This window comes from Magnolia sinica, chromosome 5, assembly GCF_029962835.1.
Source record: "Magnolia sinica isolate HGM2019 chromosome 5, MsV1, whole genome shotgun sequence".
Taxonomy (NCBI): domain Eukaryota; kingdom Viridiplantae; phylum Streptophyta; class Magnoliopsida; order Magnoliales; family Magnoliaceae; genus Magnolia; species Magnolia sinica.
Window position 1 is genome coordinate 88,867,727 of NC_080577.1, and position 20,924 is coordinate 88,888,650.

A 20,924-nucleotide genomic window follows, 5' to 3' on the forward strand; every position below is an offset into this window, starting at 1 on the left:
ATAGTTTGTGATTGGATCCTCTACCGGGCTTGGAAACCAGTAGAGTTACTCTTGAGTAATCCTAATATAGGCTTAGTGTTAGGATTAGTGTTATAGGATTTTAAATAAATAATAAAACTTTGAAAAGTCCTATTCATCCCCCTCTAGGACATATTGGCATATTCCTACTTTAACTAAAGTGGTCTTCACCGCAATTTCAATTGGTATCAGAGCGGGTCTCTCTTTAAGGGCTTTACCGCCTAGAGAGTGATCGTGACTAAAGTTGGGAATATGGCCAAAGGAGAGGGCTCATTGGTCACTAGACCTCCAGTGTTTGATGGATCAAATTATGCATACTGGAAGGCTAGGATGCACTACTTTCTGAGATCTTTGGATCATGATGTTTGTGATATAGTTGAAAGTGGATATTTGCCACCATCTGAAGAAGTTGTACTTGACAGAGGCACAACCATCACAAAACCCAAATCTAAAGAAAAGTGGACGAAGTTCGACAACTACTGAAGCAAAAGCTATAAACACCATCTACTGTGCCGTGTCCCAAGACATCTTCAACCAAATAAGTATGTGTGGGATATCCAGGGAAGCATGTGATCTATTGGAAACAACCCATGAAGGCACAAGTACTGTGAAGAGGTCCAAACTCCAACTTTTGACTTCACAGTTCGAAAGTCTCAGAATGGAAGAGCATGAGACATTTATGGAGTTTTTCACAAAGTTAAATATCATTTGCAACTCCATGGGTGGATTGGGAGAAAAAGTTCCGGTACCAAAAATTTGTAGGAAAACTCTAAGATCCCTACCAGAACAATTTAATCTCAAAGTAACAACAATTGAGGAGTGTAGGAACATAGATGAGATGAAAGTCGAAGAACTGGTAGGTTCCCTACAAACTTTCGAACTACACTTTAAACAAACCCAAAAATCCAAAACAACTGTCCTAAAAACTTCAAAGAAAACAATACATGAGGACAATGGAAGTGAAAAGGAAGATGAAGATGAGGAAGTGGCTTTGCTGGCAAAAAGATTCAAAAAATTCTTTCAGAAGGATCGTGGCCGTCCTTCCAAAGGAAGAAATACGGACAACAGACCTTCTGCAGGTAAATTTGGTAAAAGGCCAAAGAACCACAATGTTATGCCTGTCAGAAGTATGGACACTTGTCTATTGAATGCCCAAACAGAAAAACTATGGGCAAGGCAATGGCCGCCACATGGGATGATACAGAAGAGTCAAATTCAGAATCTAGCGACTTAGAGAGCGATGGAGATCAGAAATCATTGAAAATTCTTATGGTCTCCACTGCTCCAAACATCCCCACGGAATCTGAAAACAAGAAAGAACAACAAGCCACTGAATCATTTCCATCTGATAATGAGGAAACTGAAAAGGAAGAAGAAGAAAATCAAAACAAACTACAAGATGCTTATAATCAACTTTATATTCATAGCATCCACATCTTTAAAAGACTTGGAATGTCTGAAAACAAAAAGGAATTGTTGCAAAAAGATTTGGATAAAACTCTAGAAATCAATACACATTTAATCAATGATTTACAGCAATACCATTCAAACAATGATAAGTTAGAAAGAGTAAATCTATCCCTAAAAACGGAATCATCAAAGCTTAATAAACAAGTTGAATTATTAAAAGATGAAAATGAGCAACTCAGGAATGAGAATCACACACTCCGTTTTAACTTAGAAAAATCTAGAGAATTTGCTGAAATAAACTATAAATTTTCTCAAAGTGGTGAAAAGTTAGAAAAGTTGTTAGGGATGGGAAGATGAGGAAAAGACAAGAGTGGTCTGGGGTATGATAAATCTAAAAGGACAACTGGAAATGCAGCACCAATAACTAAAAGATCTGCTGCTTTAGGAATATTTGTTGCTTCAGGAAGTAAAACTAAAACTACTCCAGTTTGTCATTTATGTGGTGATATGGGTCATTATAAGTTTGAATGTTTGTCTCTTAGAAGGAGTTCACATAACTCTGGTCAAAATCACATTGGAAAATTCACACCAGCCAGAGAAATATGAAATGACAAAAGTCCACTTAGGAGAAATACTCACCCATCACCACCTGAAATGAAATCATTGGATCAAATAGGAGAGATAAACATGAAAACTAAAAAGAATTTTGTCTCAAAATGGATAGTAAAAGAAAAACTGAATTGTCTGATAACTAACTCTATCTATATACCCTAAAATATCAAAGCATGAAACAAACAAGTCCAAGTCATGCATCTAGGTCTGGATATTTGCTAAAATGATACAATTTTTGCTTGGTTCAAAATGATATATTTGAGGTTCCTCACCTCAATCTTCTTTGTATAAACATTCTAATGTTTATATTTGTTTGTGTGTGTACAGCAACTGTACATGATTTTGCCGTGTATACTATTGATTCATAGAAATATTAAAAGTATACATGAAGAGTCGTCTGAATGATGAAATTTGAAAATATTTATCTTCGATATGACTGTTGATATGTCATTCTCGATTAATCGATTAAGGGTCGATATCATCGACGCCTCCTTGGAATAAGAAAAGTCATGTGATTGAGAATGATATCGAAGATAAGATCGATGAACTCGATCAGGGTCCCTTGATATCATCAAAATAAGTATCGATGATATCGACAGATGCCGCCTGATATAAGACGGTGGAGTGCAAAAAAGGGATTTTTGTTCCAGGGTTTCCTTTCCTCTTCCCTGCTCGTTAAGGGTCCCGAAACGTGGGAACCCCACAAGGCAATGCACGAGACTTAGTGGGTCCCAGTCTGAGGCGCAGGCTCCTCCACCGGTGCAAGTTAATCCAGTCTTGGCAAAGTTCGCAGGGAGAAAGGTTATTCCCGAGAGAAAAGTCGACAGAAGTTGTTTGACTCCATATAATCTAGAACCACTATTTGCTGCCATAGATTGGTTACCAGTTCTCGAGTTTGGGGGACCATATCAACTTGAACGGACCTATTACATTCTTCAATATCTGACCCACCATCCATCACCGTATCTATCAATTGTGATGATGTGTTGATCACTCCAGAGTCTGTCGCAGGGATATTCAATCTTACCTTATCTCCTGAGGGAATCCTAGAAATGGACATGGAAGATATTGAGGTTCGGTCCAGGGTCACTAAATTCCTTTATCATGATCGTGACATCCAGTAGTACCAAGGGAATGCCCTAAAAGTCAGATTCATGGAACCACGCTATCGGGTCTTGCATGGTATTCTTGCTTCAAACCTTTACTCTAAGGGTTCCAACAGGGCAGATCTCACGGGTTTCATGACTATGATAATTTATTCGGTCTCCGCTGGGATCAAGATTTGTTTGCCTACTCTCATCGTACATCAATTGGTTTATGCTTTTCATAGGGCTAGGGATATTCTCTTGCCATTCCCTTGGATCATAAATATAATGTGCGATGCCATAGCCTTTCCAACTACAAGTGATCATGTACTTCCTCTCCAAACCTTCAACAAAAGTAACATTCGAAGGATGGATTTGAAGTTTCATAAATATCCTGAGGATCCATCTGAGGAAGGCATTCAAGTAAAGAGGGAAAGTAGAGCAGGTGACGCTCCCATGGAAGGGACTGAGACGGCTGGAGAAGAGGCATTTGGACTTCATCAAGCACCATTGACATCAGCTCCTGTGCATGCTAAACGATTTAAGTTCCACCAGGGTCGGATTGGAGCAATTCAGAGGGATGTCCACTTGGTGCATGAGAGGCTTACGGTCTTGGAACGGCTGGTCCAAGGAGTGTAGTAGACAGTACAACAATTGGTTGAGATAATCACCTACCATCGAGATGATACGGCGCCATCCACCTCTGCTCCTTCGCCATAGTACGAGACTCTGAACGCTATCACATTCACCCACACTTATCTCTGCGTGCGAGCAAAAGTATCTTTTTTGATGCTCTACGCTCTCATGAGTGAATGTGATAGCTTCCTAACAGTTTGAAATTTCTTTTTTGTGTGTATATGCCCATGAGTAGGTTTGCTACTAATGGTTTTTCTGGGTGCCCATGAATGGGCTTAATAGTTTTTGTTGGGATAACTGTTAATTTACTGTTGTCTGGGGCAGTATATGCTTTGGATAATTTTGGAAATGGCTGATGATCACTCACTCCTATTTTCTGTCATTTTTATGCTTTAAGATCCTCTGGTTTATCTAGTATCTGAAATGGAATGCATGTGATATTTTTAAATGATTATGCTCTCTGCTTATATCACTGCTCTACTTGGTCTAATATGCATACATTGTTTCTGAATATGATGTTTGATTAAACTTTGCTGATCATTATACATCTTTACTTTACGTCTGCTTTCTCAAAGTTGGTTCTCCCAAATACTTCAAACTTCAGTCAATATCAACTACTGTATCTTTGTCAATGACTGAAAAAAAGGGGGGAGAACGTTTCAAACACCGCGAACAATGGAAATTTGTATATTTGGTTGAATGGTATTGCAGGTGTTAGGGGAGCAGCTGCACTAAGCAAGGGGGAGTTTGCACTCAGGGGGAGAAGCTTCTGAATGTGTTGTGTATATGATGTTGTTAGAATTGTAAAATTGTGTAAAGCGCATGTACACACAATTTAGGATGTCAGTATAGAAGTTAGTCTAGGGTGTTTTGGTATTTTTTCACGTAATTGACAAAGGGAGAGATTGAAAGTGCTCGGGTTTGTCAATTAGCATGAGTGTTGAGTCCGCTAGATTGCAGAGCCTCATAAGAAGAACAATTCAAAGTGTCTGCCTCAACCGGATGTGTGCAAGCTCGCCACAGGTAAATCTAAGTCTCACATCCCATGTCCCAAAACACCAAGTATATAAAACCCTTAAAAACAAACTAGAATATCATAGAGTTTTTAAGTTAAGAAAACTTTTTCAAAATCAGAAAATTCTCTAAGTTTTCTTTCTTTATCGATTTTATCGATACACTGCTCGATAGAATCGACCTGTACTGTCGATGTCCTGGATGCTTAAACGATATCATCGAAATGAGGACAAAATATGTCCAGCAACCACATACTCATCTGGATGGATTTATCGATGTATCGATATACATATCGATATCATCGATATTTAAATCTCGAGTCCATCGAAGGTGACTCGATAATATTGACAGACAGATTTCGGGCGCCCTTGTTTTTACTTAAGAAAATCACATGTGCATCGATATATCAAAGTCGTTCTCGATACCATCAAAGTTCAAATCTCGATGATATCAGAAGACTCTCGATGTTATTGGTCATGGGCGCCTAAGTTCTCCAGCAATTATTTCAGGTTTTTTTATCTGCGATCAAGGGGTTTGAGGTGAACCGTGTAAAACCTCTGTTAGGGTCTTGTTGAAGATCCTGGGCCAGTGTGCCTAAAAGTGGGTGCAATGTGTGGACCCTTGCTCGTGAGAGCATAAACAGTCAGCCTCAGTGTAGGTTGTAAAGGTTGAAGGTGAGCCTAATTTAAAACCTTAGGTTTGAGGTGAACCGCTGTGAAACCTCCTTAGTAAAATCCGGTACACTCAAGGGTTGAGTGTGGTTACTGGGAGTGGACTAAACAAGTAGTCGAACCACTATGAAAATGGTTGTATTTGAGATTGCTATTATTCTATTTGTGTGATTTACTTTAATATTTTCATATCTGAATATCTAAGATCACACCTCACACACATACACAATCATATCCATCATAAACTAGTTTGCATATTATTTATCTCTTAAATAGTTTGTGATTGGATCCTCTACCGGGCTTGGAAGCCAGTATAGTTACTCTTGAGTAATCCTAATATAGGCTTGGTGTTAGGATTAGTATAATATGATTTTAAATAATCATAAAAACTTTGAAAAGTCCTATTCACCCCCCTCTAGGACATATTGGCATATTCCTACTTCAACTAAAGCAGTCTTCACCGCAATTTCAATTATAAACAAGGAAATGGAAGTCTGTGTGGATGACATGATCATCAAATCTCGCACAATCTAAGGACATTTTAAAGACCTTAAGAAGCTCTTCGACAGGCTAAAGAAGTTCAAGCTCTACCACAACCCGTAAAAATGTGTCTTCAGCACAACCAGAGGCAAGCTGCTAGGCTTCATCATCAACGAAGACGGCATTCGAGTGGACGAGACCAAGACCAAGGCAATCATCGAGATGTCGCCTCCCAGAACCAAAAAAGAGATTTGAGGTTTCCTTAGATGGATCTAATAAATCAGTCGATTCTTCGCACAACTCACTCCCATATGTGAGCCCATATTCCAACTTCTCAGAAAGAACTCGCCAAAGGAATGGAACAACGACTGTCAACGGGCTTTCAACAAGATCAAGAAGTATCTGCTAAACCCTCCAGTGCTCATGCTGCTTACACTAGGTAGGCTACTACTACTATACATTTCTATCGCGGCAGAAGCAATCAGATGCATTCTCAACCAACACATCGATACAGGAAGAAAGGAGCAAGCGATCTACTATTTGAGCCGACGGTTCACAAGCTATGAAGCCAAATACTCCAGCTTAGAGAAAATGTGTCTCGCCTTGGTCTGGATGACACAACGGCTACGATAATATATGACCACTCACCCAATCCTTTTGCTCGTTCGCATGGACCCATTAAAGTACTTGTTCAAGAAACTGGCACTAACGGGAAGGATCGCAAATGACAATTGTTGCTTTCCGAGTTTGATATCACCTATGTCACTCAGAAAGCAATCAAGGGGCAAGCACTGATTGACCATTTAGTAGCACACTCTCTGCCTGATTGCCAACCACTGAAGACTTTCTTCCCTGACGAGGACATCCTCCTTATTGAGGAATAATAAGAAAGAAAGGGAGGAGAGTTGACACTCTTCTTCGACGGAGTCGCAAACTCAAAAGGGAGTGGAGTAGGAGCAATACTCTACTCTCCCGACAACGTCCCAATTTCCATCTCCAGGCGATTGGCATTCTACTGCACAACAACATGGCACTACCAAAAAAAGGGGCAAAGGATTCAGACCACATTACTTTTTTGCTATGGATATAAACCTTAGCTATGGTTGCTGCGGTTTTAATCTGTAGTTAAAAAGTTGATACACCATTAATAATTAATAGTGTTGTAAGGGGCTTTATGAGGCCTAAAAGACCTATATATTATATCTAAGTTGTCTATATATTTGTAAATATTACTTTAGAGGATGAAAAAAATTAGCTGGATCGAAGGCTCAAGTGGACCACACGGTATGAAACATTGATATTAAATTACAATTGCTTCTTATGGTGTGGTCCACTTGGGTCTTCAATATACTTGAAAGTTGGTGTCCTAAAGTAAAATAATTTATTAAATTTATGGATCAGAATGGATTAACGAAATACATCATGGTGGGCCCCATGGAGCCCCTGATTGGACCGTCTATGTCCGTCAAATTTGGGCGCGTGCTCAAAATAGAGCCGCACCCAAACACGGGTATTTCACACACACTCTCTCTCTCCATTCCCTAATCAGAGCTTTCCCTAAGCTCTTCTTTCCCTAATCCTCTCTCTCCCTCCCGATCTCTACTCCATCTCTCTCATTCTCCTCCCTCTCTCCAATGCATCAGTTGTGAACGCCCTCTTCCCTCTCTCTCTCTCTCCATTACAGCAGCCGTGAATCTCCTGCCTGAAGAAACACACATCGTGAAGCTCCTTTCCATAGGTTTGATATCTTCTTCTATTTGTATTTCTTTTCCTGTCTTTCAGATTTGATATACGCTAATTGTTTAATGAAATGACATGTTATCTGTTTGTTAAAATGACATGTTATCTGTTTGATGAAATGGCATGTTATCTGTTTGTTGAAATGACATTCATGCCAGGAGATATTGAACATGTGAACTTAGACTAGAGGGGTCGACCTCTAAAAAGGGCAACTTATACTAGAGTGAAAGCCGCCACAAAGTGGAAAAGATATTTGGACGTAAGCCAGGTGTTGTGGGCCCCATCGGAGGTTGGCTGTCATGTACCACAGATGGACCATGCCTGAGAAAACCCTAGAGTAGAACCTTGCTACCACTCTTATTGAATGTGGATCATTTAAGTTTCTACTGTCTAGTTGTAGACTGGAAATCATACAGTTACAATTGTCCTATCCAACAGAATCTCTGCACATATTCCATATGTAGTGGGAAAAAACAAACAAACAATCTGGATTATTTAAAAATTAACCTTTTATTCTGATTTTTGAGTGACCCTCTTGTCTCTAGTTGTTGTGTTGTTCGGGTAGTGACCTGGGTCGGGGCCTTGACTTTTCGGTGGTCTTGGCCAGTTGTGCTACCTAGGTGGCCATACTGATACAGCAACACTAACCTTAGAAGCAGCCCTGGCCATCAAAATAACCTTGGCTAGAGTGGGGGACTTAACCATTGCGTTGGTTTTAACTAATGTGGAGGCCTGGACTATTGTTGTAGTGCTGACCTTGGAGTAGCTTTAGTCGATGAGGGAGCCTTAACTGCCCCGAGTTGTGGTAGTTGGAGGCGTGGTTGGTCCATGCGATACAACCGCTAACCCTCCCATGGGGAGGAAAAACAAGAAGGCCTCTTACCATGTGAACGCCATTGTTATAAGGAAGTTAGATGTCATCGCTTGTAGATTCATTAATAATAACAAGGTCTCCTTGTAAGAACGTGTTTCTTCCAGTTTGGTTAGAATGACCAACCATGAATCTTGCATAGATTAAACAATCCATGATTGGGACTTGAGGAAAAGTTGAGGTGTATTGTTGTCTCCAGTCAAGTCATTAATTTTGTTTGAGGTAAATTTGTGTTTGGATTGTTGTTTGTTGTAGTTTGATGCAAGTTAGGTGTTTATTACCTAGGAGTTTCTGAAGATGTTGTGGCGTCTTCTCAGGTTCATGCATCTTGTTATTGTTGGGCGTTAGTAATCTCTTTTAGACTTGTAGTGGTGTCATGGTTATAATTGAGGATAGCTGTATAGCCTTCTTGACCTTAGGTAGTAAGGATCCTTGGAATCTTTGTCCCCAATGTTGATCATTCTTAATTCTTTCCATTATGTCATGCATGATATGCTTGATAAAAACCCATGAACATGCCATGCTAGAGGTCGACCCCACATGTGTCAAAATGGCATGTATGTCCAACATATGAGGCTGGTGCCAGGTCTAGCACTACATATATATGAACATGCCTTGTACCTTTTTTTTTTAGAAATAAAAAACAAGTTAATATCCTTCACCATCATGTCTTAAACCACACTTAAAATTTCTAAAATATAAAAACCAATAAAGAAAAGTTTATGCCATAGAGACCAAAATCCCAAATAACTTGGAAGCATCTCAACTTTCTAATAGTTTCAACGAATCTAATCTAGCAACACAGAGTTGCAGACATCATTGATCAGAGTTACATGAACAAATTAGGCCTCGATGCCTTGAATGTTGTCTAAAGCTTCCTAGTTGGTGGCCTAACCTTCTTGAACACCAACGGGAACTTGATTTTGGAATTATGAATTGCTTGGTATTCTCTCTCTTGCAAAGAGAGTCAAGTATGCTAGCTGTCTTGATGATCTGAATGCAAGGAGACCTTACCCTGTGGCGAGAAGCCATCTCGTCATACATCTGCTCAACAACACCATTAAGAGTGGTGTCCCAGTATTCCTTGTTCATATTGTGGTAACCAGTTCTGCTCTGGTACCACAACTAAATTTCGTAGTTCTCAACAATGGTGGGATTCCTTCAAAAATCTCATTGATGGCAAGCACTTGCCCGATACTGATGGAACATGCCTTATACCTAAATCCAGGTTGGTCCTAACCCTCAATATGGGCAATCCATCAAATGGGTCCATCCTTGATTGCCCCTCTCTCTAAAAAAAAAATCACTTTTGACTAGATGATCTTAACTATCCAATCAATGGCTAAGGAAATTGATGGTTTATATTATTCATACTACAAACAGTCGATTAATCTAGACAGTCCATGATGTGGGTCCTGACCTTGATTGTCCATTCATTTTTCCATATCATCGTGGGTCATGAGCCCAAAAAATGAATGGGCGTTCAATAAACATTGTTTCATCTTATGTAATCCACATAAGATTTGGATCTTCCTTTTTTCAATCTCATGCCCTAACATGATGTAGAAAAATGGATGAATGGCATGGATGAAACACATACATCATGCGGTGACCCACACAACACCGTTAGTAGGCAATCCAGGTCCCTCATGATATGCCCATGAAAAGTTAAAGCTATTCAAAGACTAAACTCCAATGATAGTCATAGATGCATGTGTTTAGAATTAGATCCGTGAATGGGTGAAAAAAAAATAAAAATTGTAAGGTGCAGGTTCAAAATGAACCCCTTGGTTAATTAGGATCCGGCTATAATAGATAGGGAGTGGATGACACTAAGTTTTCTAAACCCTCATTTTATTTATGGAATTAAAAGCTTTTTGAAGTTTGCACGAGAACACCTTCCTGGTAGAGAAACCATTCTTTGTCCATGCGCCACTTGTAGATGTTTACGATTACCGGTTGCTTAGGATGATTTGGAAATACATCTAATGAAAAATGGATTCGACCCAAGCTATAGGGTTTGGGACATGCATGGGGAGCATGTATCACCTAAGCATACTGAATATGCATCAAGTTCTCAACAGTACCACAATGTCCTGACTTAAATAAGGTTCACAATGTGATTGTTCAAGAACTCAGTGGTAATAACCTAGATGAAGTTGTACAGGATGAGCCGAATGTGACCCCTGTAGTCGAAGGTGTCTTTGGGGAAAATGAAACTGAAGTGTTTAAAGAAAATTTATGAGACGCAATGACTAAGCTATACCTAGGGGCCCAAGATTTCACCGTGCTGACTTTTTATTGTACAACTTTTCAAATTAAAGGTGAACCATGGATAGAGCAAAAAAAGCTTTACAGAGCTCCTTCAACTACTAAAGAAGGTGTTACCGGAAGGTAACAAGGCCCCTACTAATACCTACAAAGCGAAGAAGATCATTACAAAGTTAGGTCTTGATTATGTGAAGATCCATGCTTGTCCAAATGACTGTATCTTGTACTGGAAAGAGAACGAGATGAAAACTAATTGTCCAACTTGTAAAGCTACTAGGTTCAAGATAGAAATGTATGTTGAGACAAAACAATCCCGAGTACCTGTCAATGTGTTAAGGTATTTTTCATTAACACCAAGGCTACAAAGAATGTTCAGTGTGCCAGGGTTAGCGAAAGAAATGTCTTGACACTCAACCAAAAAATTGCAACATGAAAAGATGGAGTATCCGGCTGATTCCATTGCATGGAAGAATCTTGATGAGAAGTATATGGATTTTTCAGTTGAGTCTCGCATTGTTCGATTGGGCCTGGCTACAAATGGGTTTAACCCATTCGGTGCTTTGACTACAGCTTATAGTTTATGGCTCGTTATGTGTGTGATGTACAACCTTCCACCAAAGCTTTGCATGAAACCTCAGTTTACTATATTGACTTTGCTCATTAAGGGACCACAACAACTAGGAAAGGATATTGATGTTTATTTACGACCATTGATTGATGAATTGCAAGACTTATGGCATAAAGGGGTCACGACTCTCGATGCATACCATTAAAACAAATTTAAGATGCATGCCATTTTGCTTTGGACAATTCACGACTTTTCAGCATATGGTCATGTTTCTGATTGTAGGACCAAGGGTAAGTATGGTTGTCCTGTATGTGGTCCTAACACAGATTACTTGCGACTCCAATTGGAAAGAAACATATTTATATGGGTCACAAACGATGGTTACCAATGTCAAACCAAGCAAGGAAGGACACAAGTACTGGCACATTCAATAAGAAGTGAGAGATACGATGACAACCCATTCGTCTGGACGGGATTGAGGTCAAAAGACAGACTGCGAACCTGAATATGTAATAGGGGAAGACTGAGAAGAGGAATATGAGGGGTATTGATGGAGGCCGACAAGAGCTAACAGGTGATGTTGAATCACTGTGGTTCTTCAAATGGTCTATATTATTTAATCTGGAGTATTGGAAAGATATTTCAGTGCATTACAACCTTGATATTATGCATGTTGAGAAAAATAAATGTGAAATCCTAATCCTCTTGTTGTTAAACACAACTGGCAAGACCAAGGATGATGCTAATGCACGCAGGGACCTGAAACGGTTGGGAATTAAAAAGCGTCTATGGCTGAAAAAGAGCAATGTCAAGATGATTCAGAAACAAGGTCCTTTTTGTTTAAGAAGAGAAGAGAAGAGAAAAGGCTTTTCATCCAGATTTGCAAAACCTACGTGTTCTAATCAGTTTTAGTGCGAATTGAAAGACCATCATAAAGAGAGATTGCGTGGATTTAAAGGGAATGAAGTCTCACTCTTACCATGTGTTGATGCAACATTTGCTCCCAGTTCTCATCCAACATGCATTTAGGGATAGGAAGGTCATTCGTCCTATAATTACAGCCTTTTACGCCTTCTTTGATACCTTGTGCTCGACAACAGTAGACCTTCAAACACTCCTCACTCTTGAGAGGGGTATGGCTAGGATATTATGTCAGGTTAAGATTATATGCCCTCCATCTATATTTGTCATGATGATGCATCTATCGATCCACTTGGCTTATAAGGCTCGCATATGTGGTCCTGTATACTATCGATGGATGTATCCATTTAAAATATACGCTATGAGTTTAGTAAGAATAATCCGGCTTAACATTTATGGTTGTATGTATTTGTAATGTATCATTATCTTTGTTAGGTTCATGAAGACTTTCAAGACTTATGTCCGTAACAAGACGCGACCTGAGGGTTGCATTGCAGAACTATATATCCAAGAGGAGACAATTATATATTGCAACCAATACAGAGGAAAATAAAAAACAAGCCTCTTGGAAAAACTGAAAAAACTGTTTGATGGAGTCATTCCAGGACTACAAAAGTGGCAGGATGTCGTTGATAACGATAACAATGATGATGATGTTGGTCCAATAGGTTCAGGTCAAAGTGTTGTCCTAGTGGGTATCAAATACGAACAGGCTCGTACATGGGTACTGAAGAGTCATCCCAGATATGATGTGTGGGAAGGGTATGCACAATTAGCTCATTTGTATATATTTTCTTTGCTTTTTACGATTTCAATATAACAATAGTATCAAATAACGCGTAGGAAGCACAAAGATTTCTTACAGCGATGCTACAGGAGGACCAACAGGGTGCCTAGTGAGGATGAATTCATACCTTGGTTGAAGAGACAACTAGAGTTTAGCAAATCTAACGATAAAGAATTTAAAGATATAGTGAGAGCACCTCTAACTTTTTGTACTCAATACAATAAGTATTGTATTAATGGTTTTCTCTTTGTCACTAAGGACTATGAGGAGAATAAAATGAACCAAAACAGTGAGGTTATAACAGAGGGTATGACCACCTTCCAATCTAGTGCTAAGGATATGAATACAGTGGATAAAAATCAACCTTACTACAGAGTCCTTCGTAGAATTATCCAATTGGAGTACAGAATAGGGTACCAGCCCATCCTATTTAAGTGTGATTGGATGAAGGTGACGCATCATGGTGTTTCTTTTGATGTCAAAGCGAATCTGAGATTAGTAAATTTTTCTAGTCTTTACAGTTTAGACAAATTGGGTGACAAGCCGTTAATTCTTGCGGAGCATGCCACGCAAGTTTTCTAATCTAGAGATCCAAAAAATCCTGAATGGCATGTGATATTAGAGGTTCCAAAAAATATTTTTATCTAAGAAGAGACGTGCCATCTATCGGAATGATTTAAGGATGTAACTGATGCCGATGTAGGACCTAATCTCACCTCATTAGCAATTGTTGATGAGTTGATATTCAATGAATCTGAAGACATCAGTGTTGTAGTCGAGAAAATAAAGAAAAGAAAGCGATCAAGGAGAATCTCTTGAATTGTTTATATTTTCTAAGCATGTAACAAAATGATATTTATTAGAGAAAATCCAATCAAGGTATGGATAATGTAGTGAATTATTTGTACTTTATCTGTTATCTAAATTATTGTATTAATCATTAGTGTTTTTAATTTAATTTAATTTAATTTAATTTAATTTATTTATATTAGTGAATAAACAGGCACATGGATTCACAACTAGAGGCATTGGGTGTGCACTTGACCGAGACTACAGATGCGAGCAAGACCAAAGGTAATATGATAGTTCTCCTTAATTAGATATGTAAATTTCAATTTTCTTATATATTGGCGGTAATCAACGATGTGTATATATAACTGTTACTATTTTTATGTTGTTGTGCCAGCTTCTTCTTCTTCGTCTAGAAAGAGTGGTCCTACTAGGGGTGCTTTTTTACATGAGCAACCTGATAGGAAAAAAGTCCTAAAGACGAATGAATTTGGGCAACCGAATGAGGATTGTCCTGAACAAAAGCAATTTGCATCGCATAACAGTATCCTCGCCCGTAATCATATCCCGATCATATACCAGGACTTTCGCCAGGTGCCTCATGTACACATTCAAATGATCATAGAGTCATTGTCACAGGCTTATTAGTTTAAGGGTCAAAGTTGGAATGCAAGTCTTACATACGTAACAAAACGCATCAAGGAAACATGGCAGAATTACAAGCAAAGGTTGACTGCAAAATATATTAAAGACAAGGATCCTACAGTTGTGAGAGATAGTCCTGCCCCTATGGAGGATTGGTTGGTCTTCATGAATCAACATGGCACTGAGGAATTCAAGAGAGTAAGTGAAAGGAATAAAGTCAATCGGTCCAAGCTAAAAGGACTTGCGTGTCTTGGGAGGAACAGTATGGCTGTTATTCGCCATCAGATGGTATGTATTATTTATTTATAAATATAGGTATTATAATTTAATATTGAATTTACTTTTGAATTATCACTCATCTAACTCCATTAATATGTAATGTGCCGAAGGCGAAGGAGAGGAATCTTACCTCAAATGCCGAGATAGGTAGAGGTGATGTTTACTTAAGAGCTCATACAAGCAAGGACAAAGTTGTCCAGTATCCTGACCTTGTTATTAGTATATCCCTTTCTGCCACTAACCAGTACCCTTATGAGATGCCAATGTATAACTTTGAATTATTTTACATTCATTTGCATTTTGTCATAGGAAAAATTAGATGAGCTTTATTCTAGCAATCCTTCTTCTAAGATTACCGGTTTTGACAATGCCCTTACACAAGTATTAATAAAATTTAAAAATTACAATGAGATTCATGGTAATTATGAATTTTCTAATAACTTGATTTGCAATGTTTTACAGTTGGTTGGTTCTAACAGTAGAGGGCGAATGTGGGGTCTAGGTTGCTCAATAACTAAGACAGGACTGAAGATGTCAGCCCTTGTCCGTTCAAAGGTAGAGAATTTGATAAAAGAAAGAGAGAGAGCCCAGTGCAGGAGATATCTGATATAAAGAAATCATTGGCCAAGATGAAGGCCTGGATGGAGATGCAGCAATTCGCACAATCTACTCAAAACCTCTCATCACCAACAATTGCTAGATTTGCTCAGGCATCCTCGGTATGCAAGTGTAAATTTGCTACTATATTGAACTTACAATTATTTTATAAACGATAACAATACCAATGCTATTTTATATGTGTACATGTAGCCGGATATTATATATATTGGTAAGAGATGCGTCTTGCTTAGTTAGGGAAATCGTGATGTAGTTGCTCGTGGTCAAGTACACGAAGTTAATCCAAATGCAGTTGTCCATTGCGAACCATTGGAGGAGGGAGCTTTTGTTATTATCCTGACTAAGATTATACATCCTGATACTCATTTGTGGAAAGAAGATGGGTACGCATCTACACTTGGAGAGGCCGGTCTGGGATCATTTGTGCAATGGGGGAATGAATCTTTGAGATTTTGATAATTTAAAAAAATTTTGTCTCTATAATTGAACTTGGTGTGGATGCTTTTTTTAGTTACTTTATATGATGTTTTGCTTGTTTTTTCCTTAATTTTGAACTAATTTGGCACTTTATAGATCAACATATTGATGGTCTACATGTTTTTTTTTAGTTACTTTATATGTTGTTTGGTTTGGTTTTTATAATTTTGAATGAATTTTATACTCTATATTTAAACATATTAGACTCCATTTGGTCGTCACAAACCAAATGGAGCCTAAGCCCCTTTTTAACTCCGCCAATGCAACTCCTTGCATTGCCGATCCCAAGCCTGGGTAAAGGAGGAGGGAGAATGAACATCAAGGTGAGTTGTGTACTTTTCAATCATTTTCTGAGAGGGATTTTTAAAATGCTTGATGGTTAATTTCAATAGTTTTCTGGCTTCTTCTACTATCATTTGAGGACCTCAAAGGCCCAACTAACTTGAGATTTTTATATGCAAGCTGATGTATTTTTAGCCCCACAGATCAATGTTGCCACTACAAGGTTTAATATTTAAATGGTAAAGTTTTTAACTATTTATTTTATCTTTTTTTTCCTGTTCTTCATAAATAATTTGATGTCTTAGCCTCTGGTCATTACCATCTAGTCTTGTCACTATTTGTACATATGTCATCTCATGATTCATACTTTTTGTAATTTTCATACCCCTGTAGTGATTATCAGAAGCAGTGGGCCATCATTAAAAGATTACCCTTGTAGTGAGTCCAATCAAGGTATGGATAATATATGGTTTTAGTTCATGGTAAATGGTACCTTTTATTGTGGACCACCCCTAGACCAAAGACCTGGTACCTTTTGTTGTTGTAAGTTCGTAATTAATTTGTTTCTGTATTTGTGTCGGAGCTATCCGGATGTTGGGCGGGGGTCCCTGGAAGGTGGGAACCGCTGTTATGACCATGATGAAGCTGTCCATTTCCTATAAACAACAATATGGGTGGCCTAGCCATTTGGACAGGCCCGTATTTATGTATTATCTCGAAATTAATGAAGCAGATCCAGATGTGCGTTGGAGCTATCCGGATGTTGAGCGGGGGTCCTTGGAAGGTGGGAACCGCTGATATTTATTTTTTTCCCTTCATCACTGTCTGTGTAATCTTGTGAACAAGTTTGATGATAAATAAACATCACTACAGGCCCTAGAAAGGTTTCAATGATGGAAATCATTATACCTATTGTTTCTTGTGGTATGGTCCACCTGAGTCTTGGATATGATTCAATTTTGGTTTCTACCCCGTAAATGATCTGGAAAAGCAGATGGATGGTGTAGATAAACTACATATATTTATAGTGGGTACAATGATTTCCTAACCCTAAACCTAAACTTGTAAACCAAAATCTAAACCGTAATAGAAGTTGTAATTTGAATTCCCTAAACATCTCTTTAGTTAGAAATAACATTTCACATAAATTTCAACAATTAGAGCTAATTAGAGATGAAGTTGGTGTAGTTTCTATTTGAACTGGTGAATATCCGATTCAAGTGTCATTTAATGTTTATCAAGCCACTGAAATTTGATTCTTGAATGTTGCCGTATTGCTTTGTGTTTGTTTCGATTCCGTTCTTTTTATTTGAATTTCTGCTGTGATTTTTACTTCTTGAGAAGTATATTCACAATAGGGAAGGCCACTTGAACGGCTACCATTGCAAACGCAGGCCTCCATTCATTACACTTGCAATCAGCCATTGATGGCTTTGAAATGGGCCTTCCCTCCCTCCCTTTGACAGCTCCTTAAGCCTTTTCTCAAGCAAATACAAAGCAAGTTTAAAGAGTAACTTCTGTGGACTGTGTTGGACTGCAAGTGTGTGAGATCTATCTTCTGTAGGTACCAAATTTATTACCTGAATTCAACAGATTACATGTCTCTAAATATCTTAAACATGACAAATGACTATAAAAAATAAAAATAAAACAACCAAACTAGCAACAGATGTTGAAATTCTTCTAAAAAATCACATAGATTTGCTGAAAACCCATAATAGATTTAAGATCAGACGCAACAATTTAAAAAAAAAAAACCAAAAAATCTGTGTTCTTCATGAAGTCAAACATAAAATGGAAGAACATGACAAGAATCTGCCTTCTGAAGGATGCTCAAATCCTGAATCCACAATAGGCTCAAAGAAGCTCCGGCTTTAGAATGAAATCTCTGAATCATGAGCTGTGAATTCCAACATAGCCCCTACATAACAGAGAAAACAAAGAATAAAGACATCAAGGATGCTATCCAAAGCAATCTCAAGACAAAAAGCTCAATCAATAGCAAGTAAGCATCTAACTTCGTATAAAACTTGAAATTTCGGTGAAGGCAAAAAAAAATAAAAAAATAAAAATTCTGATGACTCAATATCTGAAAACAGGGTACCTACACCAAACTGAGGCTTGAATTCCTGAACCTGATGACTCAACTCAAAATCTCATCGGGTCAACTGAGTCAGCTCGCTGACTTGATGAACCCAAAGACCTACACCAAAGATGTTGAAGAAAGATCGAATGCTATCTTCAATACCTTGTTTTCCTTTCTTCTTCTGTGTTGCATTCCGGGAACCCTTATCCCATAGATGTAACATCCAACATATAACTTCCAACCTATTAAGTGAATGTAACATCAAAAAATTTCAATAATTTGGCCCATTATGAGGATCACCTAGTGTAAAAGCATCCCATTTATTCATCATATGTATGGGTTACACCTAGAAAACAATGTCTTACCATTGATAAATACCAAAATAGAAGGGGGTCGCTATGTAGCTGTAACAACCAAAGCACGTTTAAAGAGTGTTGATTGGTACAAACCAGTGCAACACATCTGTAGACGTGCTATGCAGTGGGATCACCTAAAGGTTATCCTTGAATAAGTGGGCACAAAGAAAGATTAAATTCTCTCCAAATCACATCATTGCTTTAAGCTATCCACCTTCACTTTTTATTTATTTTTTGTTTGCCTTTTCTTTCTCTCTTTCCTCTTTTGAATGGATTTCATTCAATGGCTGAAGATTAACAGGAATCCATTGCTGATCTCACGTAAACTACTATGTATCGTCAGTTGTCAAATAAACTTATTGGATATAAGTAAGAACAGGACCCAATGCATGGTGTTTTTTTTTTTTTTTTGTCAATATTCATTTTGGTATCGTTTGGAAGAACATGAAAATTGACATTGATTCGAATTGAAGGACCCAGATTGGGTAGTGTAGAACCAGCACCCATGTTGGTAGTGTGTTAATGTGGCAAAACTCTTTAGGCCCTTCCATGATATATGTATTTTATCCACGTGTTTTTTTTAGAGTGGGTCACAGACACTTTTCATAGCAAAGATAGACTAGAGAAGGCCCAATAGGAGTTGGAGATGACTGGGACCATCGGAACCTCAAAACAGTCTTATCTCGCAAACTAGAATGAGGTTTTGCGACATATCATATATTATTTGGGTAGGAGAAGCTACTTTAGCAAATAAACCCCACTACGCCAAGTTGTTGTTTTTCGTAATATTCTTCTTAAAACTTTTAGTTTATTATTTTTGTAGAGTACAATTGCTTGGAGATTTAGTTTCATTGCTCCTCCCACTGTATTTTCATTTCTTCCTATATAATGTTACACAAACCAATAGTCCATCAAACGACATTACTCATGTTGGATTTTGACATAGTTTAGAAGATTAGCACGTACATTTTTTATTTCTTCCTATATAAGTTTTTTTTTTTGTCTTTCTTCCTTTTGAGACGTGTACAAAGGCATGCTTGTTTGATTGTGTCTACAAATGCTGTTTTATATAGGCTGACAAGCTAAAGAAGTCACTGGAGGATGAAATTCATTTTCTCAAGAGAAGGGTTTCAAAACTTGAAAGTGATCTTGTGTCAAAGTCCACAGAAGTTACATCTGCAGTTTCAGAGAAAGAAGAAGCTCTATCTCAAGCAAATACTTCTGCATTTCTAAATAAGCATTATTACATTATATGGAGGGTGTTTACTATGTTAGAGTGTATTTGTTTCTTGCACATGAGGGCATGCCTTAGTTGTAATTCTTATGATAGGTTGAGCAAAGTGAAGTATTGTTTATTTAGAAATGTGAATGTGGGATGCATTGTATGATTTAATTACTATTTGTAATAAATGCATCATTTTTTTTTCCTGATTGCATTTTATGTACTATTCCTATCAGCATTAAGCTTAGATGAGTTATCAATCACAACAGGTTCTTGCAATGGAAACAGGCACCATTATTACAATTTTTTAAAAATAGCTACGAATTTTAGCCATAGCTATTGTTCTGAAAACCATAGCTATTGCTAACTACAGCATGTTGCTACAGATTTCATTCCACTTTTAGCTACTAATATTATCCGTACCAGTAGGTACATTTCGCTACAGAAATTATAGCTACTGTTTTTTTTCATAGATAGTGATATCTACTGCTACGGATCTAATCTGTAGCCGTAGGTATATTTCGCTATAAAAAGTATAGCTACGGCCTTTATTCGTAGCTACTGATATCTATTGCTACGAATTTAATTTGTAGGCGTAGCTACATTTCGCTATAGAAAATATAGTTATGGCTTTTGTTTGTAGCTACTGATATCTATTGCTACAGATATAATTCGTAGTAATAAGTTTTTTGACCTTTAGCTACCCCACCAATAGCGACGGACGTGCTACGGACTAGATCCATAGCAAAAGGTTTTTAGCTATGGTTTTTGGCCATAGCCTTTACCCATTTTTCTTATGGTGTGGCTGAATATGAAGCATGCATCGCTGGTGTAAGGGAAGACATCATTCTCAACGTGAAAAGGTTGCGGGTCTTTGAAGACTCACAACTCATCATTAATTAGACAAATGGCGACTAGAAGACCAGGGACGAAAAGCTGATCCCTTATCACATCTATCTAAAGAATTTGACCAAAGAATTTGAAGAGATCACATTCTCTTAGATGCCCCGAGCCAAGAACCAATTTGTGGACGCTCTGGCTACCCTCGCTTCAATGTTGGAGATCACGAAAGGAATTGCTAAATGG

At 38.1% G+C, this 20,924-nt stretch overlaps 1 long non-coding RNA gene across 1 annotated transcript; it reads left to right on the forward strand.

Annotated features, from left to right (window-relative positions):
- The first annotated feature begins 15,380 nt into the window (after positions 1-15,380).
- On the forward strand, positions 15,381-19,985 carry LOC131247382 (uncharacterized). Its single transcript, XR_009171690.1, has 4 exons — positions 15,381-15,516; positions 15,608-16,413; positions 16,568-16,627; positions 19,690-19,985. It is a non-coding gene; the product is annotated as an uncharacterized LOC131247382 (long non-coding RNA).
- The last annotated feature ends 939 nt before the right edge of the window (positions 19,986-20,924 follow it).